The 25,297-nt window shown below is 40.8% G+C and overlaps 1 protein-coding gene across 2 annotated transcripts in view; it reads left to right on the top strand.

The window, feature by feature from the left end:
- The first annotated feature begins 457 nt into the window (after positions 1-457).
- Positions 458-25,297, top strand: part of TMEM108 (transmembrane protein 108) — a 171,518-nt gene continuing 146,678 nt past the window's right edge. For both annotated transcript variants that reach the window (XM_050891940.1, XM_050891943.1), the window contains exons 1-2: positions 458-485; positions 8,360-8,489. The gene's annotated coding sequence lies outside the window, so the exon portion shown is untranslated. The remainder of the gene's footprint in view (positions 486-8,359; positions 8,490-25,297) is intronic.

The following is a 25,297-nucleotide window of genomic DNA, read 5'->3' as shown; positions in this document are numbered from 1 at the left end:
TGTAGCAAAAGGGACCGTACAGAGCAAACCGCTGTAGCAGGCACCTACAATTTCATTTTAACGCGGTATTCCTATCACCTGCTTTTGTGGTGCGCTTAACCTTCCCAGCCTGGCCCCCTAAATACCGCACCTTCCCCTTTCGGCGCAATTACCGCTAATCCAATACAGCCCTTGTAAAACCCTGCCCCTAATCTGCCTCGCAGCCGCTTCCCCGCTGCCGCAACAGCGGCTCCTCATTTACATTCGCTGCCCGCGCCTCGCCCGCCGCTGCTCCGCGCCCCCGCGGCGGCGGCACCGCCGCTGCTGCCGCCTCCCCGCCCCGCGCCCGCCCGCCGCAGCCGGGTGAGCTCTTCCCGGGGAGGCCGGGCCGGCGGGAGCCCCGCCCGCGCCGCCGGGGGAGCATCAGCGTGCGGCGGTGCGTGCCCGCCAGCAGCGCCGCTCGCTCCGCAGCGCGGGGGGGAGCCGCCGCCGGCGCCGCGGCGGAGGTAAGCAGCAGCAGCAGCAGCAGCAGCAGCAGCAGCAGCGGCGGCAGCGGCGGCAGCCGCCGGCTCCTTCTTCCCGGGGCTCGGCCGGCGGGGCGGGTGCTGCGGGGCTGGGTTCGGCAGCACAAGCCCCGGAGTAAGGGAGGGGAGGAGGGGAGGATGGGGCTCCGCTTCTGAGATGCGTTTGCTTATCCGTTTATCTTATTTTATGAAATGTGATCTGAAGTGGCAACTGCCTAGTGGTTTGCGCTGATTGATAGTTTAAAAAGCATCGCGTTGTAACTGTCCTCCTGCATCTTAGTGGGCTCGGTTATATGTGAATAAGCAGTTTCAGGGGTAGGCACGTAGTGAAAATCGCGTATGGATTATTTCCACTCTTTTTGAATGGGGGGGATCTGCGAGGGAAGGTGACATTAATATCTATTATTGCATGAAAAGCATCATATCTCTTGTAGAAGGCAGGATTTTTTTTTTTTTAAGCACGAACTACGAGGTGCTTGTCACGACCAGTGAGCATATGTTTGCTGAGATGCATATTGGTAATATACAACCGAAGGCACGAGACTGCTCCATATCGTAATGAACTGGGAGCCTGTGGCTTGCATATTGTATTTAAAGTAGAACACTGCATGAAAGACGGCATCCTTTTTTGAACAGGTCTTGAAGCGTAGCCAACTGAAAAAGCCTGTTGTAGTACTGTGATAGGCAGTACCTTTTATCTAGGCGGTTTATGGAGATAGCCTTCGTATATTTCTCTCAAATAGTAGGAGAGGCCAGATGACTGTTTCAGGAAAATATTTTAAAGCATAGATTGAATAGATGGGTTATAACAGAGATAAAACAGCTATGGATAAGTAATTAAGGATTGAACTGACTTCTGCAGGAAAAATTTGGAAGGAAACTGAACTATGCTATGAATAAACGGCTGTGCTTGTGCAACAGAACTACAAAATATATAATCTAACAGAAAATCCACCTCTCTCAACTGCAGAAAGCAGTCAGGCATTCAAGGTCTATAGAGGGAGTCCTTTATATGGAGAGGCTTCTGTGGAAAAAGCCGCTAATTAAAGCAAGTAGGATCAGTCCCTCTTTATCCTATTGACAATTTAATGTTTAAAAATGACCCTTTGACTGCCTCAGGAGGTAAATCAGCAATGGGAATGTGCTTCTGATGAATGAGGCTGTCATTTTACAGCTGGCTTTTCTTTTTGGCGGGGGGGGGTGCAAAACAGTAGATTAAGGAATGCAATTCAAAAGCAAATTTTTTAAAAGCTATAATTTTCTCCTAATGCTTTGCAGCAGTACCTCTGGAAAGCAGATGCAACTGTTCAAATCTATATTAAGTTCTGACTCTTACATTTGCAGAGTGATTTTAACCAGATAAATTGCAGGAATAGATAACAGTATAGTAACAGTGACACTACCTGTATCTGAAAATATTCTAGTGACTTTACTTAAAAACTATATTAATTAGATCTAAATCTACACATACAAGCAATTGGCTATTGCCTACTATGTTGTTGTCCCAGATTAACCTATTCTCCTCTAGTTTATGTAGCAGATTTACTGTAGGTCCTGATCATAAAGTAATCTTTGATGCAGATGCAGTGAAATTACTATGCTAAATTTCTTACCAGCTATTCTGATTGTGGTGGACCATGCTAATCAACTGTGTGAACACCACCTATTTCTTTAAAAAATATTTGTTACTTCTGAGGATTTGAAAACTGCAGAAATACCTTTAATCCTATTGGGACCAATGGAATTTACTCTTCACTTGTAAACTGATGTTCTCTAGATTAATGCCAGATATGGAATACTTTGAACTTTAGTCTTTCCAGTGGAGAGATTAAAGAAAGAGGGAAGGCAATTACAAGTGTTACAATGGTAGAGATGCAATTACGCGATTGTATACAGGATCTGCAGTTACAATAGCATAATACAGAATAAAATAAAATTCAAGCTTATTATTGACAAAGCCTTTCATTTCTGCTAATAAAACTGATGTGCCAATATAATGCTAAAATAGCTGCAATAATGTGCATACATTAAAGACATTTTATGTATTGACACTGACTGCCTTAAAAAGTTTGAAAACACTGGGCAATCTTTTCTTTCCTGGCAACAGGAGGCAATATTCCTAAGTGCTTGTGCTGTAGTGTCTGCTCTGGTGGTGCCTTCCCTTGGAGGTCTTGCCAGGGCTGAGTTTTGCCTTAACAGATAAGCTGAATCAGCACAGATTGCATTTCTTCACAGCCTGCAGCTGTCCATAGCAAGAGCTCAGCTAAGTCAAATGCCTCGGTGGGCATGCAACAGACCTCAGTTGCATCAACAAAACCCAACCAACTCATGCTCCAGTCTAGCTCGTTGCAGGTAAACAAATTCTTCTCTGAGGATTATAGCTAGACCAGAGGTTTTGGCCATGCTGTAAATTGGATCAATCAATTGCCAGGTAAATAGAGGCAATTAATGTACACATAAATTCTAGTGTATGTACTTGCAAATGATTTATTCTGGTCAGAGTTAATGGATCTGTGTAAAAACTTTCACTGAATTGTTTCATGACATCCTTGTTTGTGGAATATATGAACTGGTATGCCTGGCTCTATTTACTAAACAGCTAAATGAATTAATTACCAACAAATTTGTCAATAGATACTCAATTTTTGCATCCAAAGCTCAGCTGCATGGTGGAGCACAACTAAAGACAATGTGGTGTCTGCAACAGATCTGCTTTGAGTTATAGGGTGCGAATTTATGACTGTAATACTGAAGATGGTAACTTTAAAATCAGTAGAAATCAAAGTGAACCAAAAACTATCTTGTCATTCCCTGAATTATTCCAAGGAAACCATTAGACAACACAGTTACTGTGGGATAACTGCAGATAACTTGGCTGGAGGCATGTGTTGGCCACAGTAAATATACAACATAGGAAAAATGAAAATTGCTGTTAAGTTTCTAACTTAACATCCACAAAAAGAAAGATTCATAGTTGACTCTCTTGGCTGACTGAAGACTGAGTTCTTCTTCAAAAGAAATAGGAGTGAGACCAGATTGTAATTTTGGACCTACTTTGTAGCCTGTTGTAGATAAAGCTTTTCAAACTTGAGTTTGAGGTACTAGAACTCAGAATGTTGAGGTTAGAGGTGTTACCTATAGATCATTAATGACAGGAATATGGTAACTGTTGCAGTAAGGAGTGATGACTATGGGAAAGAATGACCTGTCTCTTGCTCCTGGCTGACTGAGGAACGGGATTATGCAGAACACTTAGCCACCTCTTTGGGTAAGAACATGATGCATCTCTGCTTGATACTGGGTAGTCCATGCCACTGATGATGATATATGTAATCTATAGTTAAAGCACTCATTGTGACCTTTGGTTTGCTGATAGCATTCCCTGAAAGAAGTGTATGAGCTGGCACACTTAACGGTTTTCCTTTGCAAAGCTCTCTTGAGCACTGGGTAAGGGTCCAACTTGTTCTTTATTATGGGGATGAATTCTCTATGCTCTCTCATCATTCCCTCTGCATCAGAAAGCAGGTTTTATCCTGTCTGCTGTGATGCTTAGGAAACGAGTTGCTAACTAAAATTGCTTTGGCAGTCTCCGTTTGGGCGCATGATATAAAGGGCAAGACATAAACATAATGCCACAAGCGGGCAATGCATTAAATGCTGCAAGCAGAACTACTGATCTTACTGCAAGCAGCAGTGACCACTGGAGCTTTTTCTTCTAAGAAAAGCACAAAAGGAGTTCTATGATTCTTAGAGTAAGGAGCATCTCTAACATCTAGTTTAATTTTCAAAGTCATTGTTTCCTCAGTCCATTCCATCCATAAAGTGTGGAGACCTCAAATGAAATTCTTGTCCCACTGTTCAGGATCAGGTTTTCAACTTAGCCATGTCAGTAACACATCTGCTTAAAAAAAACAGGGCTCTGTTTTACAGGCCCACAGAATGGCTGAGGTTGCAGGGACCTCTGGAGGTTGTCTGGTCCAACTCTGCTGAAAGCATCTAGAGCAGGCTGCACAGGGCTGTGTCCAGCTGGGGTTTGAATACCTTCAGTCTCTGGAGATGGAGACTCCACAGCCTCTCTGGGTGACCTGTACCTGTGTTGGACCACCCTCACAGTGAGAGTTTCTTATGTTTAAATGGAATTACTTGTGTTTCGGTTTGTGCCTGTTTCCTCTTGTTCTTTCACTGGGCACCCCTGCGAAGAGTGCCTCCATCCTCTTTGCTCTCCCTTCTTTGCCACAAGGGCATACTTCCGGTTTATGGTCAGCTTGTTGTCCACTGGGGCTCCCAGGTCCTCCTCTGCAAAGCTGTTTTCCCAGCCAGTTGGCTTCCAACGTGTACTGATACAAAAGGAGAAGGAGGACTAAACAAGAAGGGAGGAAGAAGAGAAAATGACAAAGAGAAAAGGGTAGGAGAAGGGGTTGGGGGGTGGGAGTGTGCAGAGGAATGCAGGCAGCTGGAGCCAATATGCTGGTTGCAGCAGGCTGGTTTACCTCAGCCTCATTATAATGCTATTGGGGGAAGACTGCAGTCTTGAATGTCAATCCACAAGTGCTCCTGTACTTGGTAATTTGAGGGTAATTACTGTGAGGGTAATTAATCTTAGTGATCAACTGAGAAAAAAGTTTTAGGAGTCTTTTTACTCTTTATCTTGCTTCGTGCTGTTGGCTCGTTCCTCTTTGTTCTCCAATGCAGGCTACCTCATATCTATCCCTGCAGTCACATAATTGACATGATTGCATAAACAGAGTCCTTATTCTATAGGAATTTGGCACACGACAACCAATTTTTCTGTTGAACTGTAATCAGTTCTTCAGTAGTGTTGTGGGAGTGGTATGCCATCAGAGTTCTCTTTACCTGCATCCAGGCATGTGCCAAAGCCTATGTCCTAAATGTCCCTTTTCTTAACCTGCTGCCTCTTCCTGCCACGTCGAGTGATCTAGTCCATGGTTCAGTGAAGTGCCTCTTCGGCCCACCATCCAAAGGAAAGCAGCCACTCACCTCTGTCTGGACCCTGCTTGCCTCATGTCTCCTTGGTGCTGCAGGGACAAGGAGACTGATTACCTTCTCATTGAGATGGTTGGCCCTGCAATGCCAAGGACACTTGGTGGCTGCCTGTCCTGACCTACAGGCTCTGGTCTATCCAACAGGTCTGAGATGGCAGGAGAGTTTAATGTTTTAAGATCAGATTTACTTATTTGAAGATATTTGACATTATGTTGGATTTTGATTTAGAAGAGTGATACAGCACTATGGTGAAATCACAAGTATGATATAACAATAGTAATATACAGTGCAAACTGATTCCCCATGTGTTGTAGTTTAACCCCAGCTAGCAACTAAGTACCATGCAGCTGCTTGCGCATTCCTCCCTGCTCCCAGTGGGATGGGGAGGAGAATCAGGGGGGGAAAAAAAAAGTAAAAGTCATGGGTTGAGATAAGAATGGTTTAATAACTAAAATAATAATAATAATAAAATATAATAATAATTGTAATGAAAAGGAATATAAAAAATAGAGAAATAAACCCCAGGAAAAGACAAGTGATGTACAATGCAGTTTCTCACCACCTGCTGACCAATGCCTGAGCAGCAATCCACCCCTCCCAGCCAACTCCCCCCAGTTTATATACTGGGCATGATGTCATATGGCATGGAATATTCCTTTGGCCAGTTTGGGTCAGCTGTCCTGGCTGTGTCCCCTCCCAACTTCTTGTGCCCCTCCAGCCATCTTGCTGGCTGGCCATGAGAAGCTGAAAAAGTCCTTGACTTAGTATAAACACTACTTAACACACTGATGTTTTTAGTTGTTGCTATCAACATTATTCTCATACTAAATCCAAAACATAACACATACCAGCTACTAGGAAGAAAATTAACTCTATCCCGGCTGAAACCAGGACATGATGCCAGTGTCTACATGCTCCACTGTCACGAAGAGGGAGGTTTTGTCCTAATTAGAAAGGTCCCAAACCATGGACTGAATAAAAATATAGTCTGGAAATGTTCAGATGGCCTGCATAGTGAGGCATTCTTACTATTTTTTTTCCTAGCAGTTTGCATTCTGATGCTTAATTTGTAAGAGTGAATGTTGTATTTTTTTTCCATGTTAAGTCCCGGCTCTCCTTTTAGCCAGTACTTCTGAAGGGCAAATCTTATACTGAAAATCAAGTCCTGAAAGTTGTCAGGGGGAGAAGGAGAGCCTACATAAGGTTGGTCGTTATCTGGAGAACTCAGAGTCAAGGACTCTAGGGTAACTGTGCATGACCTTTCAGATCTGAGATCTGTCTGCATCGAGGAGGGGGCACAGCTTGCTTGAAACATCTCCCAGCATCAAGGCCTTTTCTGGCTCCATCAGGAGTTTCAGGTTTAAATGGCAATTAAATCAGATGTACCTTGTGCCACCAGCGTGTGACGTGCCAGCTCTGCCATGCAGGGACAGGGTGGCTTTGTGTGCCACCCTTTGTGGTGGGAATTTACACCAGGACGTAAGGCTACAAGTGGTTAATATAAAATGTCATTGCTGATGACTTTTAGGCATTCTGACTGAAATGAGTTAGTTTTCAATTTTCCATGGTAAGAAAGGTGGGGGGAGAGCAGCCTAGATAAGAGTGTATACTACAAACCATATATATACAAAGCTATACTAACCTTTGAAATACTTGTAAACAGTTTCTATAGAGAGCAGGGGCAGCTTTTAAGCAGCAGCAGCCAAAATGTGGAGAGCAGCAGGTGTTGTGCATCCCATTTTCTGTGCCATGGTGCTGGAGCCAGAGGTGTCTGGTGAAATCTCCTAATGAAACAGTCAAATGCTTTGAGAAGTTGAACACAGCTCAGCAAAGCAGATCTGAACTAATGTGGACTGCCTGTCTGCCAGTAAACAGATAATTGCACTCTGTTGTTTAATCGAACTTTCATGAAACTAAAATATGTTTTGGTAAAATCCCCCATGAAAATGTGTTCTGCTTGTGGATCCTGCATATAGGGGATCAAGATATTGGGGGTGGGGAGGGGTATCTGTCAGGTACACAGGTAATGCTTTATATGCTGTACAGTCTGCAGTGGGGAGTCAAGCATATATAAGTGACTCCCTCATAGCTTTCGCCGATGAAAACTGTAGTACCTAAGCAGAGAACCTGTTGCTTGGTTTTCAGAGGTCCTCTTGGTTTGGATGACCAAATTTTAATACCTGGAAGGCACCGCAGCTATAGGTACATTTTAATCTCACTGTGATTCCCTGAGTAGTTCTACCAAAAAAAAAAATCCCTCTCCCTTTCCTACTGTCCCACTAATTCACTCTGCTTCTGAAAACTTTGAACCCTGTTCAAAGTTACTTTTTTGGAAGGCATTTTTTCTTTTTTGTTACCTTAATTGCTGAACATAAATCTTGGCCACTTTGTCAACCTCCAGTTTCTCAAATTAGTAGCATTCCTATTCCTGAACTAGTATTTAAGTGTAACTGAGTCCCTTTCCACAAGAATCAACCTTTAACAAATAAATTGACAAAGAAATTGACAATTCAGAGATGCAAGTTATGCCATTTTTTTTGTACAGTAAAGTGTTTGAATTTCATGAGGTAGGAGCATGTTCTCAAATATATAAGATATACACGTATGGAATGTGATGTTCTGGAAAGTCTGCAAAGAAATCCTAAAGAGTCCTCTACTTATATTCCCAAAAAATCAATAACCTACAGAAACATTGTGGTCTGTAATCCATTACACTGAAAGCTCTGGAGAGCAATAGGAGCCACGTGGCACAGAGCCATATATATTTAAATTGAATGCCTTGTAAAATGAGATGAATAAAGAGAGAAGATGTGTCATCTTGGAATGACACACCCACTTCTGTAAATTTACAGGTTGCACCAGCTGGCAGATTAAAAATAAGAAAACAAGAAGCTGGAAGAGTTGCTATTACCGGGAAGATCTGAACCAATGGACTGTATGGATATAGATATGTTTGAAGGCATCTGCTCTTCCCATTACAAGGTAAGACACAAAAGGATTTTTCTGCTGGTTTGTTTCTCTTCAGTGCAGTGCAGCTCTCTCTTGTGGCACTGCCCAAGATGGCAATGAAGGTGTTCTCCAAAGCTTGTTCTAGTGGCTCGCTGCTAGTAACTGTGGCCTACAATTAATGTATAACTGGACTATATTCAGACCCGAAAAGGCCTCAGCTTTTGAAAGTCAGTGACGAATGTGGATCCTCAGGGCATGTAAAATTCAGAGTTTTATTATGTAAAGTATCTGTTCAGATAGCTCTACAGGTTGTCTATTTTTAGCATGTGCTAATAGGAGACCTTCCCACTCACCTAAGGCATCTTTTTTTATGTGCTTATTAATTGCTGTAGATTGAAGTGGACTTGAAAACTGTACTACTTAGTGCAGGGTCTTAATCAGGAGAAAATGTCTCTAACTGGAGATGGTAGTTATGCCATTTTCTTTGTACAGTCTTAGTGTTCTTTCACTTTCAGGATTGTTATATGGTTTGTTTACAAAAACTGCTGCATTTTTCTTTTTTTCTATCTATTCCAATAAAAATTAATGACATATTGCTCTAAGCTGATGGTAGTGGAGAGCTTGATACATTTTCTTGGCATCTTTTGCCTGATGCCCAGGTATTCTGGCACTTATTCTGAATGCTTCCTTTACTGAGTTGTTTTGATGGAAGGTACAAAACACAGATTTTCAAAAACTTATTTGGAACTGGTAGAAACACTTGAGAAAGACATGAAGCAAACTAATTTTTAAGTAAAATTTCTCATTTCCAAGATGATGTAGTTTGGCATGGCTGGGGGATGGCTATGTGGGATTTGTTCGTATTCTGACAATTCTGATCAACACAAGATTGCTACAGAGCAAATGCAAAACCCCACCACCAGCTCTGTGTTACTCAGGAGCTCAAATCAGGCAGATGTGCAGTTGCAAAAAGGGGCAGTTACAACTGGTCTTAGCTGGTGTCTGCTTTCACCCAGAGAGGGCTTTCAGCTGAAGTCAGTGTGACACTCCATTTCTCCATTTTCACCAGCCAGTGTTAAATGATGAGGGAACGATCTGCGCTGGGGCAATGCACTGACATTGTTTCTATTCTGTATGGAAATACTGGCCACCAGTGTTATCAGTCTGCCATTTTCACAAGCATGAGATACACTACTCTCATTCTTCTTTGGTGGAAGAACTAAATTGAAGAGATCTTCTTCCTAAGGTGGGGAATGTATATAGAAACAGGAGGTGCTCCCCTGTGTGCTGAAATAACAGGAATGAAATGCGTGTAGTATTTAGAAAATGCAAAGATAAGTAATAGCAAATACAACTTACAAGGAAAACCACATTCAGACTCTTGAGTACTTGGGACATGCCAGTAATTTTCTGTAATTGTTGTTACAGAGGAATGTACACAGACCATAAAAACCTGTAAGATCTAGATAGCAGACACTTCTTTAAAGAGTTTTATTTCCCCTCCCAGATGCTTGTGTGACCCCTGGTGTCCACACACAAGTGCTCCAGTGGAATCTGTATTGCCACCAGTTATTGCCAGCTTCCACAAGTATAAATGCTGGCCTGGTCTGTGCTTTCTTGTTTGAACCTCTTTACACTTGGATTTTATGAAATCCCTAGCTTTAGTGCAAATTCCTAATATAATGGGGGGGAGGGGAATGATAGCTTTGGTTCCACATATGTGAAATGAGAATACCATTTTGTGTTGCCACCTTGCCTGCTTTAATCATGTCCTTCTCTGAATTGGAGCTTCTGAGTTTGTGCTTCTTGGCATGGGAGGGAGCCCAGCCTTGGACAGGGCCTCTGGCTGTTGCGTGGCAAGTAATCCTTCCAAATAGGATTTGCATTCTTGCAGCAGCCATTCTGGGGATAGAGAATGAATACATGGAGGCAAATTCTGCTTACACAGACATAGCTCAAGTCCAGCCATTCAGAACATGAGTCAATGACAGACAGAGTTGCACATAAATGAGGTACTTTCTGAAAAGAACTGGTACTAGTGGCTAAGAAAAATGTACGGGGTCAGAGCATCTGCACTGTCTTAGTTAACCGGATTTATAGGCACTTATTCACAGTAAAAATGTTGTTAGAGCCCCAGAGTTGCTTTGTTAGTTTTCATTTGCCAAAGGCTGTCATACCTGCAGAGTTGTCATGTGGAAATGTGAGCTTGCAACCCAGCTACTTCTGTGTACGATCTTGGTCTTCACTTAAAACTTCATTGCTCTTTCAGTGCTGTATACTCTCTGCTTTAAAGCACCTAAGATGCTCTACTATAGTGACTCTTCTATTTGGGATGATAGCCTGCAGCTGTAGGATAGAATAAATAACTGGAGGTAATAGTGGCTTAAATCAAAGCCAGACCTTGGATCCCTGAACTTTTATATTGCCATTTATTTGTGGGCATTATTCTTGATAGCCTTCTAGGTGTGTTTATCCATTTTTTGGCTGAGAAATGATTGAAACATCAAACAAAGCTTAGGAAGTAAAGGAACAGACTACCTTCTTGTTTATACCCAACGCAGGTATTCCGATATTAACAGAAGCTATGCAAGTTTCAGTTAATTTTTTTCAGCAATCTAAGTTTTAAATGAAAGCCTGAAGAAGAAGCACCTGAAAACTTCTAGGAAGTCATGTATTAGAAAAGTTCAAAACTGAATAACAATTTCCTTCAACTCATCGAAATATTTTGTAGCTCTTGGTTATTTCTCTGCAGAACATAAAGATGTGTTTGTTCTCTATATTGAAGCACTGGTAACTTATAATTGAAACATTTATTTCCAAACTCCAGGATAGCTGAATCAAAACCAGTTCATTTTGCTAGGAGTTCACAGTTCAGTGAAAGATTGCCTTATAGTTAAATAAAATAAATTGATTTTGCTTATGACTTAGTCCTGTCTTTCTCCTTTCTGGTGCACTGAATTTGATGTTCCTATTATTCACTTATACTAGTAGTGCTGAGGGACCCCAGGCATTGACGAAGCCTCAATTGTGCTGGGTACCATGCTGGGTCAAGCAAGAACCTGCAGGCAGCCATTTACATATGCAACTCTGTAGCCTTCAGGTGATTGTGTTTTAAGGTGGTGGAGAATCAAAGCATTTGATCCCTGCAAGTAGGGAGGGATCTGAAGAATTGCCCATAATGTCACTATAGTACCCCCTCCATGCTGTTTTGATTTGAATAAGAGCAGGTTGATTTAAATCAACTCAGAAATGGGAGCAGCTTCTTGGCAGTGGGGGGAAGCCTTTCCCTTTTGGAAGTGAGGGTGACATAAAGCTCGCCTGTCCTGCAGTGTAATTTGTCCTGACACTTGCTGGCACAGTAAGTTCTTACTAACTGCAGTGACACTTGCCCTGTGTGACATAATTCAAAACACTTTTTCTTAATACTTCCACTTGCACTGAAAGCAGCCAAACTGTCTTTTCTAATTTCAGCCTTTTTGATCCCTTGTCCCCAATGATAAGTTCTGCTTTGCAATGTTTCCCAGTGCTGCCTGAAGTAAAAAGATGAGATAGCAGCTAGCAATCCAAGGTTTTTCCCCTGTCGCTACTCGAGAACATGTTAGAACTCATTGATCCTTCATGAGCTAAATCCTGAAGGAGTTAGCTTCAGAAGTTAGCCCTCCCAAAGCAGACGTTAAGATATAGAAGTAACAACTGAGCCAACTAACAGTAAGGTGTGTTTGTACTTGCCTCCATTTATTACTACTAACATTGGATACTAGTCACAGAATATTATATTTAAAACCCATCAAAAGGAAAATGGTATGGAGTGAGATCAGAGTCTTCACAATAAAAAAAAAATGCTTTCTTCTAGTTTTGATGTGGGTCACCGAGTGGGAATTGTTACAACTTTGTTTTTAATTTGTTTCTGCAAGGAGAGTGTCTTTTCTGCAGTAAAGAATGCCTAAACACTTGTTGCTACTTAGTCATCTATTCAAATAGCATGTGAGATGCCGCAATTACTTCCTGATGACTAGATGGAAAATACAGTTGTTTTGATAATATTTTTTTTGTGCTGATGCCATTGAATATGCATAATTCACTCCACTTGATGATCTGGCCCTGACAAGTTTGATTACTATTCCTAATAGTAAGCAATAACATTTCTTTTGAGGTGGTAGGAGGCTATTATGTACAATGTGGATGAAAAAAGTCTTACAGGTGCAGTTAAATGCAGTCAAGTGTGGTGGGGAATTCACCACTAAGTGGGAGAAGTTTGGGAGTATGACATCTTTGTTTGATAGCTGGTGTGAAAGTAAACTGGTATACTGTGTAAAATCAGACTGGGAAATCTGATATAAAGGTAAACTTGCTATGAGACTAATCTAAGAGAGTCCATAAGTACTGGCAAAAAGAAAGAAGTGGGTACCTGGTTATGTGGGAGGTGTAGTGCTTCCTCTGGTTTCTTGCCAAACATAGAAACAAGAACTGGGACACTTTTAGGTGTCTTCTTTTAGCCTCAGGTTCCTCACAACCCATTACGAGTGATGGTTTTGAGGACAACCTCGTATCAGCTATGTGAGGTGGCAAAATGCCCTTATCCCACCCCCCCCATACAGATGGCCACTGAGATTAGCCCAGGATCATGCAAAGCAGAGAACTAAATTCCACTTCTAAAACCAAGCACCAGACCTGGCTATTCACTCAATACTCTTACACCAGTGGGTTGATCTTTCTGCAGAGTGAGTAGGCCATACCACTCCTAGTCTCAGTTAGATTAAGGATCAGTCTGTTGAATTTCAATTGTGTGTTTCTAGGTCAGATTTAAAGTGAGTAAAAAGGTCACACTTCATTTCAACTATTTGCTGTTCAGGAAAAGAACTGATAATAGTAAACGCAATACAGAAAACTATAGAAATTCAGGAGAGACTCAGTTTTGGAGTTCAGCTTCTTACAAGAAAGAGGCCAAACTGAACTTTTAAACTCTAATCTGTCTGCCAAGGTGAGGCTGCAGCTGAGACAGCATCCCCTTGTTGTACTAAAGAGGTCCCTGTAAATAAAGATCCTCATACTGGAAATTAAGTCAGTATAGAAAATGTTAACAAATGTGTATACAGTGTGACTTGTGTATTTATTCCTGTATGTGCTGTTACTTACATGTAAGATTACTAAAAGTGCATTTTTAAAGCTCTATTTGTGATATAACCTTTTTTGTTTCTGTTTTCATCTCTTTTTTTATTCCTCCTTACATGCATGTGCTAATTGCTTAGATTTAGTTAGATGTATACTGCTTAAAAACAAGCCTTTATAAAAGGAAATGCAAAGTAAAATTCTTTTTTAAACAAGTGTCTTTAGGCATTTAGCATGCCAACAGCAATGCTAAGAAGTCAAAGGAATGCTCGTGAGTAGGAAAGCAGAAGCACATCATGTGAAGTTTCACGAGTGAAAGCCAGCATCCTCTTTTGCACATAGTTGGAGTTGTTTATAGCTGCAAAGAGCTAGCTGAGTGCTGAATCAAAGTGCTTAAAACGTGGGGAAAGATTTTGACTTCTGAATGTTCTGTAAAAGTATGTTTTCATGCATTTCAGTGTGGGATCCAAATTTAAATTGTTGGCATCTTTCTAAATGTGTATTAAAAGGCATGGGACAATGATATATATGATAAACTATGTCAGAAGAAGGAACAGTGATTTCTTTTGCTAGAAAATGAGACAAAGATGATCTGAGCATGGTCTTACCCACAAGATCTGATTGGGGTTTTTTGCACGGCTTTAGCCAAATTACTTAATTTATCCACCTTAAATCTTTCCTTTGGTTAAATGGAGTAATAGTACTAGCTTTGTTTGACTTTGGGAACAAAATGAGGGGAAAAAATGCATGTGCAGATGCTGAAGATCCAGATTGTTAAAAATGCAGAGTACTGTTATTATATGACTTTGATCTAGTTTGAACAACATAATCAGCAGGCAGCTTTGTCTAGGCATCCTAGTGAACTACCAAATAAGTATTTAATATCCTAAATCTTCTGTTGGGGTTGTCTTTTGATTATGTCAGTGTCATAATTCTTGCTTTCTTTTATAGCTATTCAAAGAAGAGTTTGTCTGGTGCTTTTTTGAAAGTTACATTCTTTGTACTAGTCCTTTTTCTGAATGCTCTGAAGAATTGCACTTTTTGCTCATTTAGCTGCATCCACTGCTGGCTTTCCTTGCTCAGCTTAGTCAAATTTTGGAGGTAGGGTATATTGTCTATAAACTTCAGGTGGTTCAGCTACTCTGCCTTGTATGCTGAGTCTTTTTTTTCTTTTCCACAGCATTCTCCAGAAGAGACTTTCAAAGCTAAGAATGACTTCAGAGAGTCACCTTGTACTATTCTTCTTTCTGATTTGGTCTGCTAGCTGCTCTTGTGTTATCTTATGGTACAGGCAACTATTCACCAAAAATGGTGCATGTAAAATCTTATTCTCAGAGCTTTTCTTTAAATTGAAGGATGTTTTACTTATCACAAGAGGCTCATTAATTTGCAGTTGTTGCTTCCTCTTTTCAGATGTAATCTTCATGTCCTTGAGTAGAACCTCTCTTAACATTCCGTTGTCTTAGGCACGTGTTGTCTACTTTATTTCCTGATTCTGCCACACAACCTAATAGCTTTCAGAATGGAGGTTGTCAGGTACCAATTGGCAGGAACCACCACACTACTCTTATTTTGGACTTTCTTTGGCGATTTAATAATACTGTATTCTTCAGTTTTCTGTTTCTCTGCAGTAGCTTACATCTTTCTTCATCTTTCAAACTCCATATGTTTATGTCTTGCCTTAATTTTCCCCTTTTGGAGAATTTGACATCTTCCACCCTTCCCCTTAGGCTGTTGAAATTCTTCCTTCATTGTCCTGTGCCTTTCCAGGTTAATCTTAGCTGTCTGCTTACAGGTGATCAATCTGTTTTTATCCAGCTTTACACTAAGTGGGATCTTCTTTGTGTTTCTCTCCTGGGACTGTGTCATCCCTTAAACTTTTGCTCTGTAGAGAAGTAGAAATATTCTGCTTCTTGGTCACAAAAAAATCAAACACATTTTCATGTTGGTAGTTAGCATTTTATTGTCTTATCTAATTTCAGATCAAATAGATTTACATGGTATCTCTTCATCTACAAGGAAGTTATGCTAGCATTCCTATTCTTTTGTGCTAAACTTATTAGACAGGCATGTGTAACATCATGCCTATCTCTTGCAGCTTCAGTTATATGTATGAAAACAGTGCTTTGTGCTCTTCACACACTTGTGCATAACTTCCCAGTGACTTTCTGCTGGGTACCTCTTACGAGTTTCCACTCTTGTTCCATCCAGCATCTTTTCTAATTTAATGTTGCTGCTCTCATGATTCAAGTTGCAGGACACCTGACTTTCAGGCTTGGAGGAGTGAAGGAAATTTGGAACTTGTTAAAGAAATTTTGGCAAGAAGTGGAGGTGATAATTTTCAATAGCTCATCCAGCAAGAGGTTGAGAAATCCTAATGCCTGATTTCTATCTGACGTAAGTGGCACCACTTATTTTAAAGTAACCTCAGGATAAAAGACCAAAATAGAATGACCTGAGGCATGTGCTGTACACATGGCAGATCACAGCAAAGCAGTCCTAATGAAATAGCCCTTCTTTCTCTCTTCACATAAGCAGGTCCTGCGAAAGAAGTGTTGTGATTTTGCCCCTGCACAAGTAGAAAAGGCATAGCAAAGTGATGTGATGAAACCTGTTAGGGACATGTTCCTTAAAAATTTCCCTAGAGTGTTGGCTCTCAAGTATGAAGACTGTCTGCACTGATCAGTAGAAGTGTCCAGGTATAGAGGAAGCCGTTCTGCCTATTTTCCTGCAGATCTTTCCTGAAAGAATTGCAAAAAATTTCTAACCACTTCAGATATCAGAGGCACAGTTTCATCTAAGGTGTGCATCTGTTCCAGTGGAGCAAAGAGGAATGTGGAAAAATGTCTTTTAAACAAATGTAGTTCCTTGAGAGAAATTTGTGTTCATATCAAAGATCCATTTTTTTAAGATCTTGTAATCATTCATAGTGAAAGGAATAACTGAATGCAGGTGAGGAGAATGGTTCTGCTGCTTCTGTCAGGTTTCCTATTTACAGGCTAGTAAATGAACAAATTTAAAAAGCTTTTAGGATCTTTAAAAAACACAAACACCGATTGTTGCTCAGTGTCATTATCAGAAGGGCTAGGCAGCTAGCCTTGACCGATTTGAAGGCTACCAATAGGACCTATCCACGTCAATATCAAATATGGCAAGACATCTTAAAATCTGACACTTTGTCTATAACGGTGTATTTCCCATGGAAGGTGTGGTGTTGCTGCACAGAGGTATGTTTGGGAAGTGCTTTAAGATTTGTAGATGAAAGTTGTTATACATGAAACATACAAAGTGTTAGAATATCAAAGGGGTAGGGGTTTATATCTAAGATTAGAAATAAATAATTGGCTACTTCTCAAAATGTGTTTAGTTTTCAAGAACCATCTGATAGCGCAGCTGTGGCGGTTTGGTTCTGAGGCAGGGGCTTGGGAGACAGAGTTGGGGAAGGCATTGAGGGGGTTGGAAGATAATTTTCACACTCTGTACAAGTAGCATAAGCTCTTTGTTTAATCTAATATCCTGAAATCTGACATGGATAACTATCCACAGGGGATATTCAAAGACTGTAATTAAGAAGTTTTTATGTGAGGAGAGGATAACTCACTGAAACATTGCAGGAAGGGTAGCTGTGAAAACTTTTCCACAGATTTTTTTTTTCAATGCTTTTTATTTCCAGTTTAACCTCACGTTGTACTGAATCGCCTTCATTTTCCCTGTCTGATATCAAATGCGTTAGTGGGTTATGGCAAGTACTCAGATATATTGCAACAAGGGGATCATTTGCTGTTTTTCTTCAAATTACTAGTAATAGAGCTCTGCAGCTGTGGCATACTACCTTGCAGTGATGCAGTGAACTAGTCTCAGGCTTTCCAAGTATTTTGCGTGCATTAATTAAACTTCACAATACACTTCTGAGGCAGTATCTGACTTATGCTAGGCACTGCTCCGTGAGTAGTTATATTGTAATTAGTGCAGCTATTTATGACTGGAAGTATGGTGTTGGGTAAAATCACGGAAGCTAGCCCTGTCTGATATCATATATCCTCCTCCCAAGGTCTTAACGCTATGACAACAGGAATGCCAAAAACAGAAATCAGGAGTCTCAGCTCCTGGGAGTGTTTCCTCCCTTAGGACCTTCTTCCGTGTGTCCACTTTAACCCACCTTCTTTCTACTTTTGTTTCACAGAAATAGTCTGGCTCTTAATCAACTTTTAAGTGAAAGGTCATTGCAATCATAAATCTCTTCCATAGGCAGTTGGCACTGCCTTTCTTTTTAACTTGGGTATACTAGGAATCATACTGAACTGCTTCTTGCCGTGTGGTCGGTAGTGCATGAAAATTGACAACATTCAGGCACCTTTTTCAATAGAATGCCCTTACCGATGTGCAAGGCAAGTTGGTTGTTAGTTTGTTTAAAATCAACCAAAACACAGCCACCATTTTTTGTTTCTCTCCTATCCCTGTTTCATGACCCTCTAGTTTCTGTATAGATGTTAAAAGCTAAGACGCTTGTTCTGTAGAGAGCCTGCAGAACTCTACTCTAATATCAGTGGGACTATCACGTCAGGTCTAATACAGGCTTTTTGCTACTGTGTTATAAATGCAGCAAAACTTGCAAAACGTGATCACCAAAGGACTGTTCAAGCTGTTTTCTTATCACTGGAGCTTACCGTCTGTAGCTGACAGCTGGGTAATCGTTTAACTAGGTAAAGGTCAGAAGTAATCCATCACTTTGCATTTTGGCACTGCAGACCCTTTCTAAATACAGTAACTAGTTGCGGAGGTGGGTTCTGTTCGGATCTCCCTCATGGCATACACGATGTGATGAGAAAAGTAGCTAACAAAAGGTTAGTCTCTTATTTCAAGAGGGGTTGCCCAGTTCCTGGTATTAAATAGCCAGCTGCTCACTGCTTTGCTGCAACATGTCCATCATCCAAAATAACATACTGACCACAAATACTGTTCAGTAACAGAAAAATTAGCTGATACCATACTTCTGTGGGGGTATGGGCAAGAACTATTACAGAGATACAGGGTATTTGCACAGACGTCCACTGGTTTCTGGAACGTGTCCCATGGCTGAATTTATTTCCACTGTCTGCTTCTGCATTTTGAACTGTGATTTTTTTTTTTTTTTTTTTTTTTTTTTTTTTTAAATTGGTGTGGAGGTATCACCACAAGGGAATCCCTAGGGGCATTTTCTCATATTTATGCAGCATTTTCTGCTGAAAGGATAATCTGGTCCCTGCTTAGTACAAGGCAATCTTCAGTAATTTAAGCCTATATCTTGACTGCAGAAAACAGACTACATCATAAATATTTTTGAAAAAAACATGGGGATCACTTACTGAAATTAACAGTAATCTTTCTATTGACTTAATGGTTGAAATTGTGTTCAGTGTATTTGTGCAATTGTTTTCAATTATTTGGACAGAACTGATCACAGGAGTATGGCAAAGATTTGATAGCAAGAAAATAGGGTTAATTAGAAACTGTGTGGTCCTGCAGTGACCCTAGAGATCACTGAAGTAAGCAGAACTTTTGTTGGACATGATACTGGTTTCTCGGCTTCAAAACAGTGGTACCCCAAAGTGTGGATAAAGTTGTTGTAAAATGGTCTTCTCCAGAAGGTGTCATTCATCGAGGTAAAGCAGCTTTGTTGTTTCTGTTTTGGAACTATTTGCACAAACATGGATGAGATACTCCCTCTCCTATTTACTCGTGAGTCAATATCAAAGATTTTGGCCCTGTGCTATTAATGATCATAGTTTGAATTACAGTGTTTTTGTACCATGTCTTTTGTTGTAATTCTCTCAGATTATTTTTTTTTACTTTCTGTACTTCACAGCATTGTTTAGCGTATTTGAAAATTATATTTTGCCCAAACTCAGAATTTCTTATCATTTTGCAGTACATGAGTGTTGTTATGTTACTGTATTTTTATAGTCTTACGAAGAACACCATCTCTTGATTCCAGCATCACTTGTGTGTATTTAAAAGGCTGATACATTATAGTCTACTTTAGATCAGAAAAAAATAATGAACACTCCAGGAACATCAGGGATGAATGGCAAGTACTAGTTAGTCCTCTGCACAGCTTTTCTCTCTACTCCTGTGTCTTCCTAGGAAGGAAGAATTCAACTATTAATATTTTTATTCTCCTTTATTCAGCAAAGATATAATTCAAAATGTAATAGCTAACTGCAGAGTGCCAGAAAAGTCTAATAAGATAATAAATTACCTTAAAAACTAGACAACTTTCTGGTACTTATTCTTGATTCAGGACCATGTGATTTCACAGCTTCGTACTTAAGCCAATGTCATTTCAGATATTCTGCCACAGTTATTACAGTAGGTCATTTTCAGCCAATTTACTATTTGGTGTGAACAGGAGTATCAGAATACAGTTTAAAAATAATTTATCTGTTCTGATCTATTAAATGAAATACCAGTAGTTTCAGGTCTTTTAAATTAATAATTACAGAGTGTTTATACTGTTTTTCAATTCACATAATTAAACAGCAGATGATGAAAAAGACCATAGATAACTTGATTCATTGCCATGCCAAAGCAGGATTGTTCCTGGTGTCATATTTCCATTGCTTTGCCCAATACACTTTTCAGTGACTTGAAAGACAGATTGCCCATAATTTCCTCTTTCTCTCAAGGTAAGGTTCAGGTTCTTACATGAGTTTCAATAAGAGGCTCATTCTTTGTTGCACTAAGCAGTTCATGAACGTAGAATGACATTTGACGAGTTGATCAAGATGAATCTATGTATTTCATGTAATAATGGAGCAGTTTATAAACCTTAATGGCTAGATGGTGAAATTGGAAAAGGAAGTGTATGACCCCTTGACTTAAAGGGTATGAAGAGGTAGAGGCATTGCTTCTTGAACATTAGCCATGTAACCATGTGACTGTCTCTTGCTGCAGGAGAGTACAATCAGCCAAGTGGGTAAGCGTATGCTACAGGTTATTTAAACTAACAGAGCTTATAAAGGGAGAAGATGCACTTTGCTGGAAGACTTCTGCCTCAAGTCAGCAAGACTTCCTAACTAAAGCTCTCGCTGCTCACCCCCTTTATAGCTATACAGAGTCTTTTCAGGTGGTTTATTAAGTGATTGTTTTTAGGGCTTGGCAGTAAACATGGGGCTTTGCATTCCAACGTCCTGGGAAAATTCAGTGGTGAGTAGGTTGTCAGCCAGGAGAAATTGTGGATTCAGTCCCACGTTAGGGAAGAGGCAGTGTTGCATAACCATAATTACTAAACTCATGATCTGGAGAGAGAGGTTGATCTCTAGTGTGAGTCCTTTCCCTTTCTGTAACTCTTAATCTACATGAAAAAATGGGCAGTCCAGCCTAGTTGTATAAAGTCTTCTTAATCCAGGTAAAACTCTTCCTTCCTCCTCTCTTCTTTTCCACAGTCCACCAAACTTAAGTCCTCAACTAAACCTTTAATTGTATTTAAAAGATTATTTTTATAATGTTTCCTTTATTTTTCCCCAAATTACACTCAATCTCTTCCAGAAATAATTTCCAGTGTGAAAGTGCTTCAAGTGAGCTCCTTCTCCAAGTGGAAGGTTTGTGTACTCTCTTCTCTTATTTAATAGAGCAAAACATATTGAAGAAGTATAAAACTTGAGCCTCTGTAGCTCCTGTTGTCACTTAACCCAGCTAGCATAAGTGATTACTGAAGTATGTACAATCCAGTGTTTATCCTGCTTGATGAGCAGATCCATCCACTGAATTTTGTTCTTCATGTCCCTGTGGGACTGAAGCTACTTGCCCAGCCTTCTCAATTCTGGCCAGGTAATTATCTCTGTAGGATTAAAAAAGAAAAAAAAAAAAGGGGCAAATGGTTTATGCTTGGTTTTGCAAAGAGATGTTAGATATTCGTTCTCATTTGTTCTTATTAAGGAATTGTGCTGACAAAAGCACTTCACTCATGAAATAAGAAGAATGGAAGGGAGGGAGGAAGGCAACATAAATAGGAATAAGCGATGTGCATGTGGCTTAGCAAATTGAGCAAGGGGAGGAGATGGGGTGTCCTGGTTTTGGCTGGGACAGAGTTAACTCTTCTTAGTAGCTGGTACAGTGCTGTGTTTTGGATTTAGTGTGACAATACTGTTGATAACACACTGATGTTTTAGTTGTTGCTAAGTAGCGCTTCTCTTAAGCCAAGGATTTTTCAGTTTCCCATGCTCTGCCAGCAAGCAGGTGTGCAAGAAGCTGGGAGGGAGCATGGCCAGGACAGCTGACCTGAACTAGCCAAAGGGCTATTCCATGCCATGGAACGTCATGCCCAGTATATAAAGAAGGGGGAGTTGGCCGGGAGGCGCGGATTGCTGCTGGGGCATCGGTCAGCAGGTGGTGAGCAATTGCATTGTGCATCAGTGGGTTTTTATCCTTCCCCCCCTCCTTTTTTTTGTTATATTCCTTTTCATTACTATTAATATTATATTTCATTATTATTATTATTATTGTTAGTAGTATATTTTACTTTAGTTATTAAACTGTTCTTATCTCAACCCACGAGTTCTGCCTTCTTTCCCGATTCTCCTCCCCATCCCACTGGGAGCAGGGAGGTGGGGACAGGGAGTGAGGGAGCGGCTGCGTGGTGCTTGGCTGCTGACTGGGGTTAAACCATGACACGGGGTCAGAGTTCCCAACTTCACAGCTGATTGACTGATTTGCTTGGTTTAACTGATTAGCTCTGTGACACAAACTACCTTTGCTCTTCAGTACGCCCATCTGTGAGAAGGTTATGTTACCTGATTTAATAACGGGTTCTGCAGATTGTTTGTAAAATGCTTTGGGAACATTGAAGGAAGAGAGTTATATGTAGATAGGTACAGATGTAGAAATATAGACATGCACCTCAGCCTAGCGCAGTTACAGAGCACAGCATTACTGCCACCATGGAAAGGTCTGGAAGAAACCTTCTGGGAGCTCTTAAGTAATTCCTCGAGTCTTTTTAGACATTCACTGTATGTTAGTTTGGTGGCAGCATACGTGGGGTGATATTCAGCTTAGTACATAAGAAGAGTTCTAGAGGGAAGAGGGGGAAGTGGGGGGAGGAAGGGTCATTTGTGGAGGTTTTTTAATTCCTTTTGTACTCTTACACTGTCACTTGAGCCAAAATTCATTCCTGCTCTCTTCTAGAGCCCTAGCTATTTACTCAGTGTTAAGCCACTGGCATTTTAAAATGAAAGATTTTTCAATAGCCAAGGATTACGTCCTGAGGGGAAATAAAAGGCTTTTTCAGGTATGCTCTTCCTTGAAGACAGAATACTGGGTAGATGGATGGCTGGTCAGCTTCAGGATGGCACTTCTTACATGATTATAGCAGCTCTTCTCTGAACACTTGCTTCTCCTGCTGCTCATCAATTCCATTTGTAAATCAATCAATTTTTAAACCATTTAATGACTCTGTCTTAAAAACTTTTCAAGTTACAGTGATCTGCCAAAACCAACACCAACCTGCTCTTTCACAGCACTATAGGATTCATTCCCCTTGCTTTGTATCTTCTGTATATTTTTTCTTTGTTTCTTTTTCCTCCTCTTTCTTCAATTTGAGCTGTCCTTGTCACAGTGCTGTTCAGATGGAGTAGAAAGCAAGAAGGGAAATAGTTCCCTTAATGCATTTTTGCTGCACAATTGAGAGAGAAGCCTATCGGTATGTGTCAGCAGGGAGGCAGGCAAGAGGTAACAGATGGCATGAAGGGAGAGCTAAGAAGCCATGAAGGTATAAGGGAGCCGTATTTCTCTCAAAGAAAGGTAAGTAATGTTGTCAAAGCAATATGCAGGGGAAGGAAGACAGTTGGGGACCTAAGGCAAAGTCGGTCAGAGCTTGAAAGTGGACTAAACACCAGTCTTCCCAGACAGAGCATTCTCTTTGGTGAGTGGCCAATGCTGAACTGCTGGCTACTGGGGGAGAACCTGTGGCTTCTCCACACTGAGCTAAAAGACCGAGGTTTCTAGATCAAAAGACATACAGACCTCTCAAGTACTTTGATTTATGCTTCTTCTTGGATGTTCAGGATGGAGCCACAACCTGTCCTATGCCATTAGGCCATGTGGCAAGGGAGAAGCTACAGTGCTGCAGCTGGAAGCTGTTTATCTTATCTAGCCGGTGTGGCTGCATCAGTATTAATAAATCAAGTGTGACTGGCATGCCCAGAGTCATTCTTGGGCCCTGAGCACAGCTAGCTACATGCAGCTCATCTCTATATAATTAAACTTTCTTGGCTTCCAGAAGATAGCCACATGTAAACTGCTTGCTTGGGGTGGCGTCTGCACATTGCTAACTCCTAAAGTGTGCCTGAGAATTGTCAAAACCAGGCCAGTGACTGTTTGAATGATTTAACAGCATTGATGATTGATTTCCAGCGCCTAGGGTGCAAGAGGTTGGCCTTCTCTGAAGGGTACGGAAAGGGCTGGAAAGCTGATGTTACAATGATAATGTAAGGTCAGACATAGGCAGTGAGGATGCACAGTGAGACACCTTGATCTTGACAGTGCCACTATGGTGTTTTGGGTTGACTTTACCCCACCTTCAGGAACTGAGAGAATGTTTTGAGCAAGTTTTGCTTTTGAATGTCTGCAGTTTGTTAGAGCCTGAGGAGCTCAGCTGGTGCAGTGAACAGGGACAGATTGCAAGTCTTCTTCCACAGAACTGCCTCAGTTCTTCAGACTTCTCTGTGTGAGGAAAACAAAATCCTGGGACTTTATTCCACGAGGACCAGCCATAAAACAGTGCTTAAAAGAGGCGCTTTCCTGTTCACTGCACAAGGAATTGCACTTGCCAATGCCATTATATGAATGTGATCCTAATGCCTGTTTGCAGCAGTGCTGTAAGCAAACTTATACTATGGTTTATTTCTAACTAATTAAAGTCTTATTTAGGAATGAGTCATTTGTACACCAGAATGATTTATTTATTTATTTTAAATCACAGAGACAGACATTTCATATGGAGGTCTGCTGCCTCTGTAGTGCAATTTATTATCCCAAAAATGATCTGGGGTTGCTTCTCTCTGAATCCAAGCATCTGTGACGTTAATGTTACTGCATTTTGTAATTGGTACTTGATAGTTTAAGTGGATAATCAGCTAAGACATAAATGTAGCTTACCAGGAAACAGTTGAGGATTTAGGATACATAATAAGGCTGATGAGACACTGTGGTATGCCAGTCTCATGCTAAGATAATTCTACTGAGTTAAAGTTGTACAAATAATGCTGTAAGATACACAGTGGTCAGGCAGACCCCCTTCACATATGCTTGACTGCCTATCTTTGAGTAGACATAGTCTAAATGGTAGTAAGCTCCTGTTAGTGAGAAAGATTAAATGATCCTCAAGTCTAGGATTCTAGACATTGCTTCCCTGAGATCTTTGCAACTTCTCTAATAAAGAAGTTTGAAAACCAGTTAATAACATCCCATAGCAGTCATCATTTCGAATACTTTTCTTCTGCTATCTAGGCTTAATATTTTAGATTAAAACATGAAAGGAGAAGCATCTCGTCCAGCATTACAGAAACCTGGTGGCTTTTAGCGTTCATTGGGAATGCTTCTTTGCTACTAAAGCAGCTGTTAACGTTCCGCAGAGGACAGAACCGCGTGCATTCTTCTGGTGAACAAGGACAAGACTGAGAGCGCACAATTTGTTCAGACTCTTAATTCAGGGCCCAAGCAGTGGAACCACGTGGTCCACTCAGGAGCTGTTTGGG

This window comes from Gymnogyps californianus, chromosome 2 (genome assembly GCF_018139145.2).
Source record: "Gymnogyps californianus isolate 813 chromosome 2, ASM1813914v2, whole genome shotgun sequence".
NCBI classification, from domain to species: domain Eukaryota; kingdom Metazoa; phylum Chordata; class Aves; order Accipitriformes; family Cathartidae; genus Gymnogyps; species Gymnogyps californianus.
Note: the sequence above shows the minus strand (reverse complement) of the source record. Positions and strands in the feature narration are given on the sequence as shown.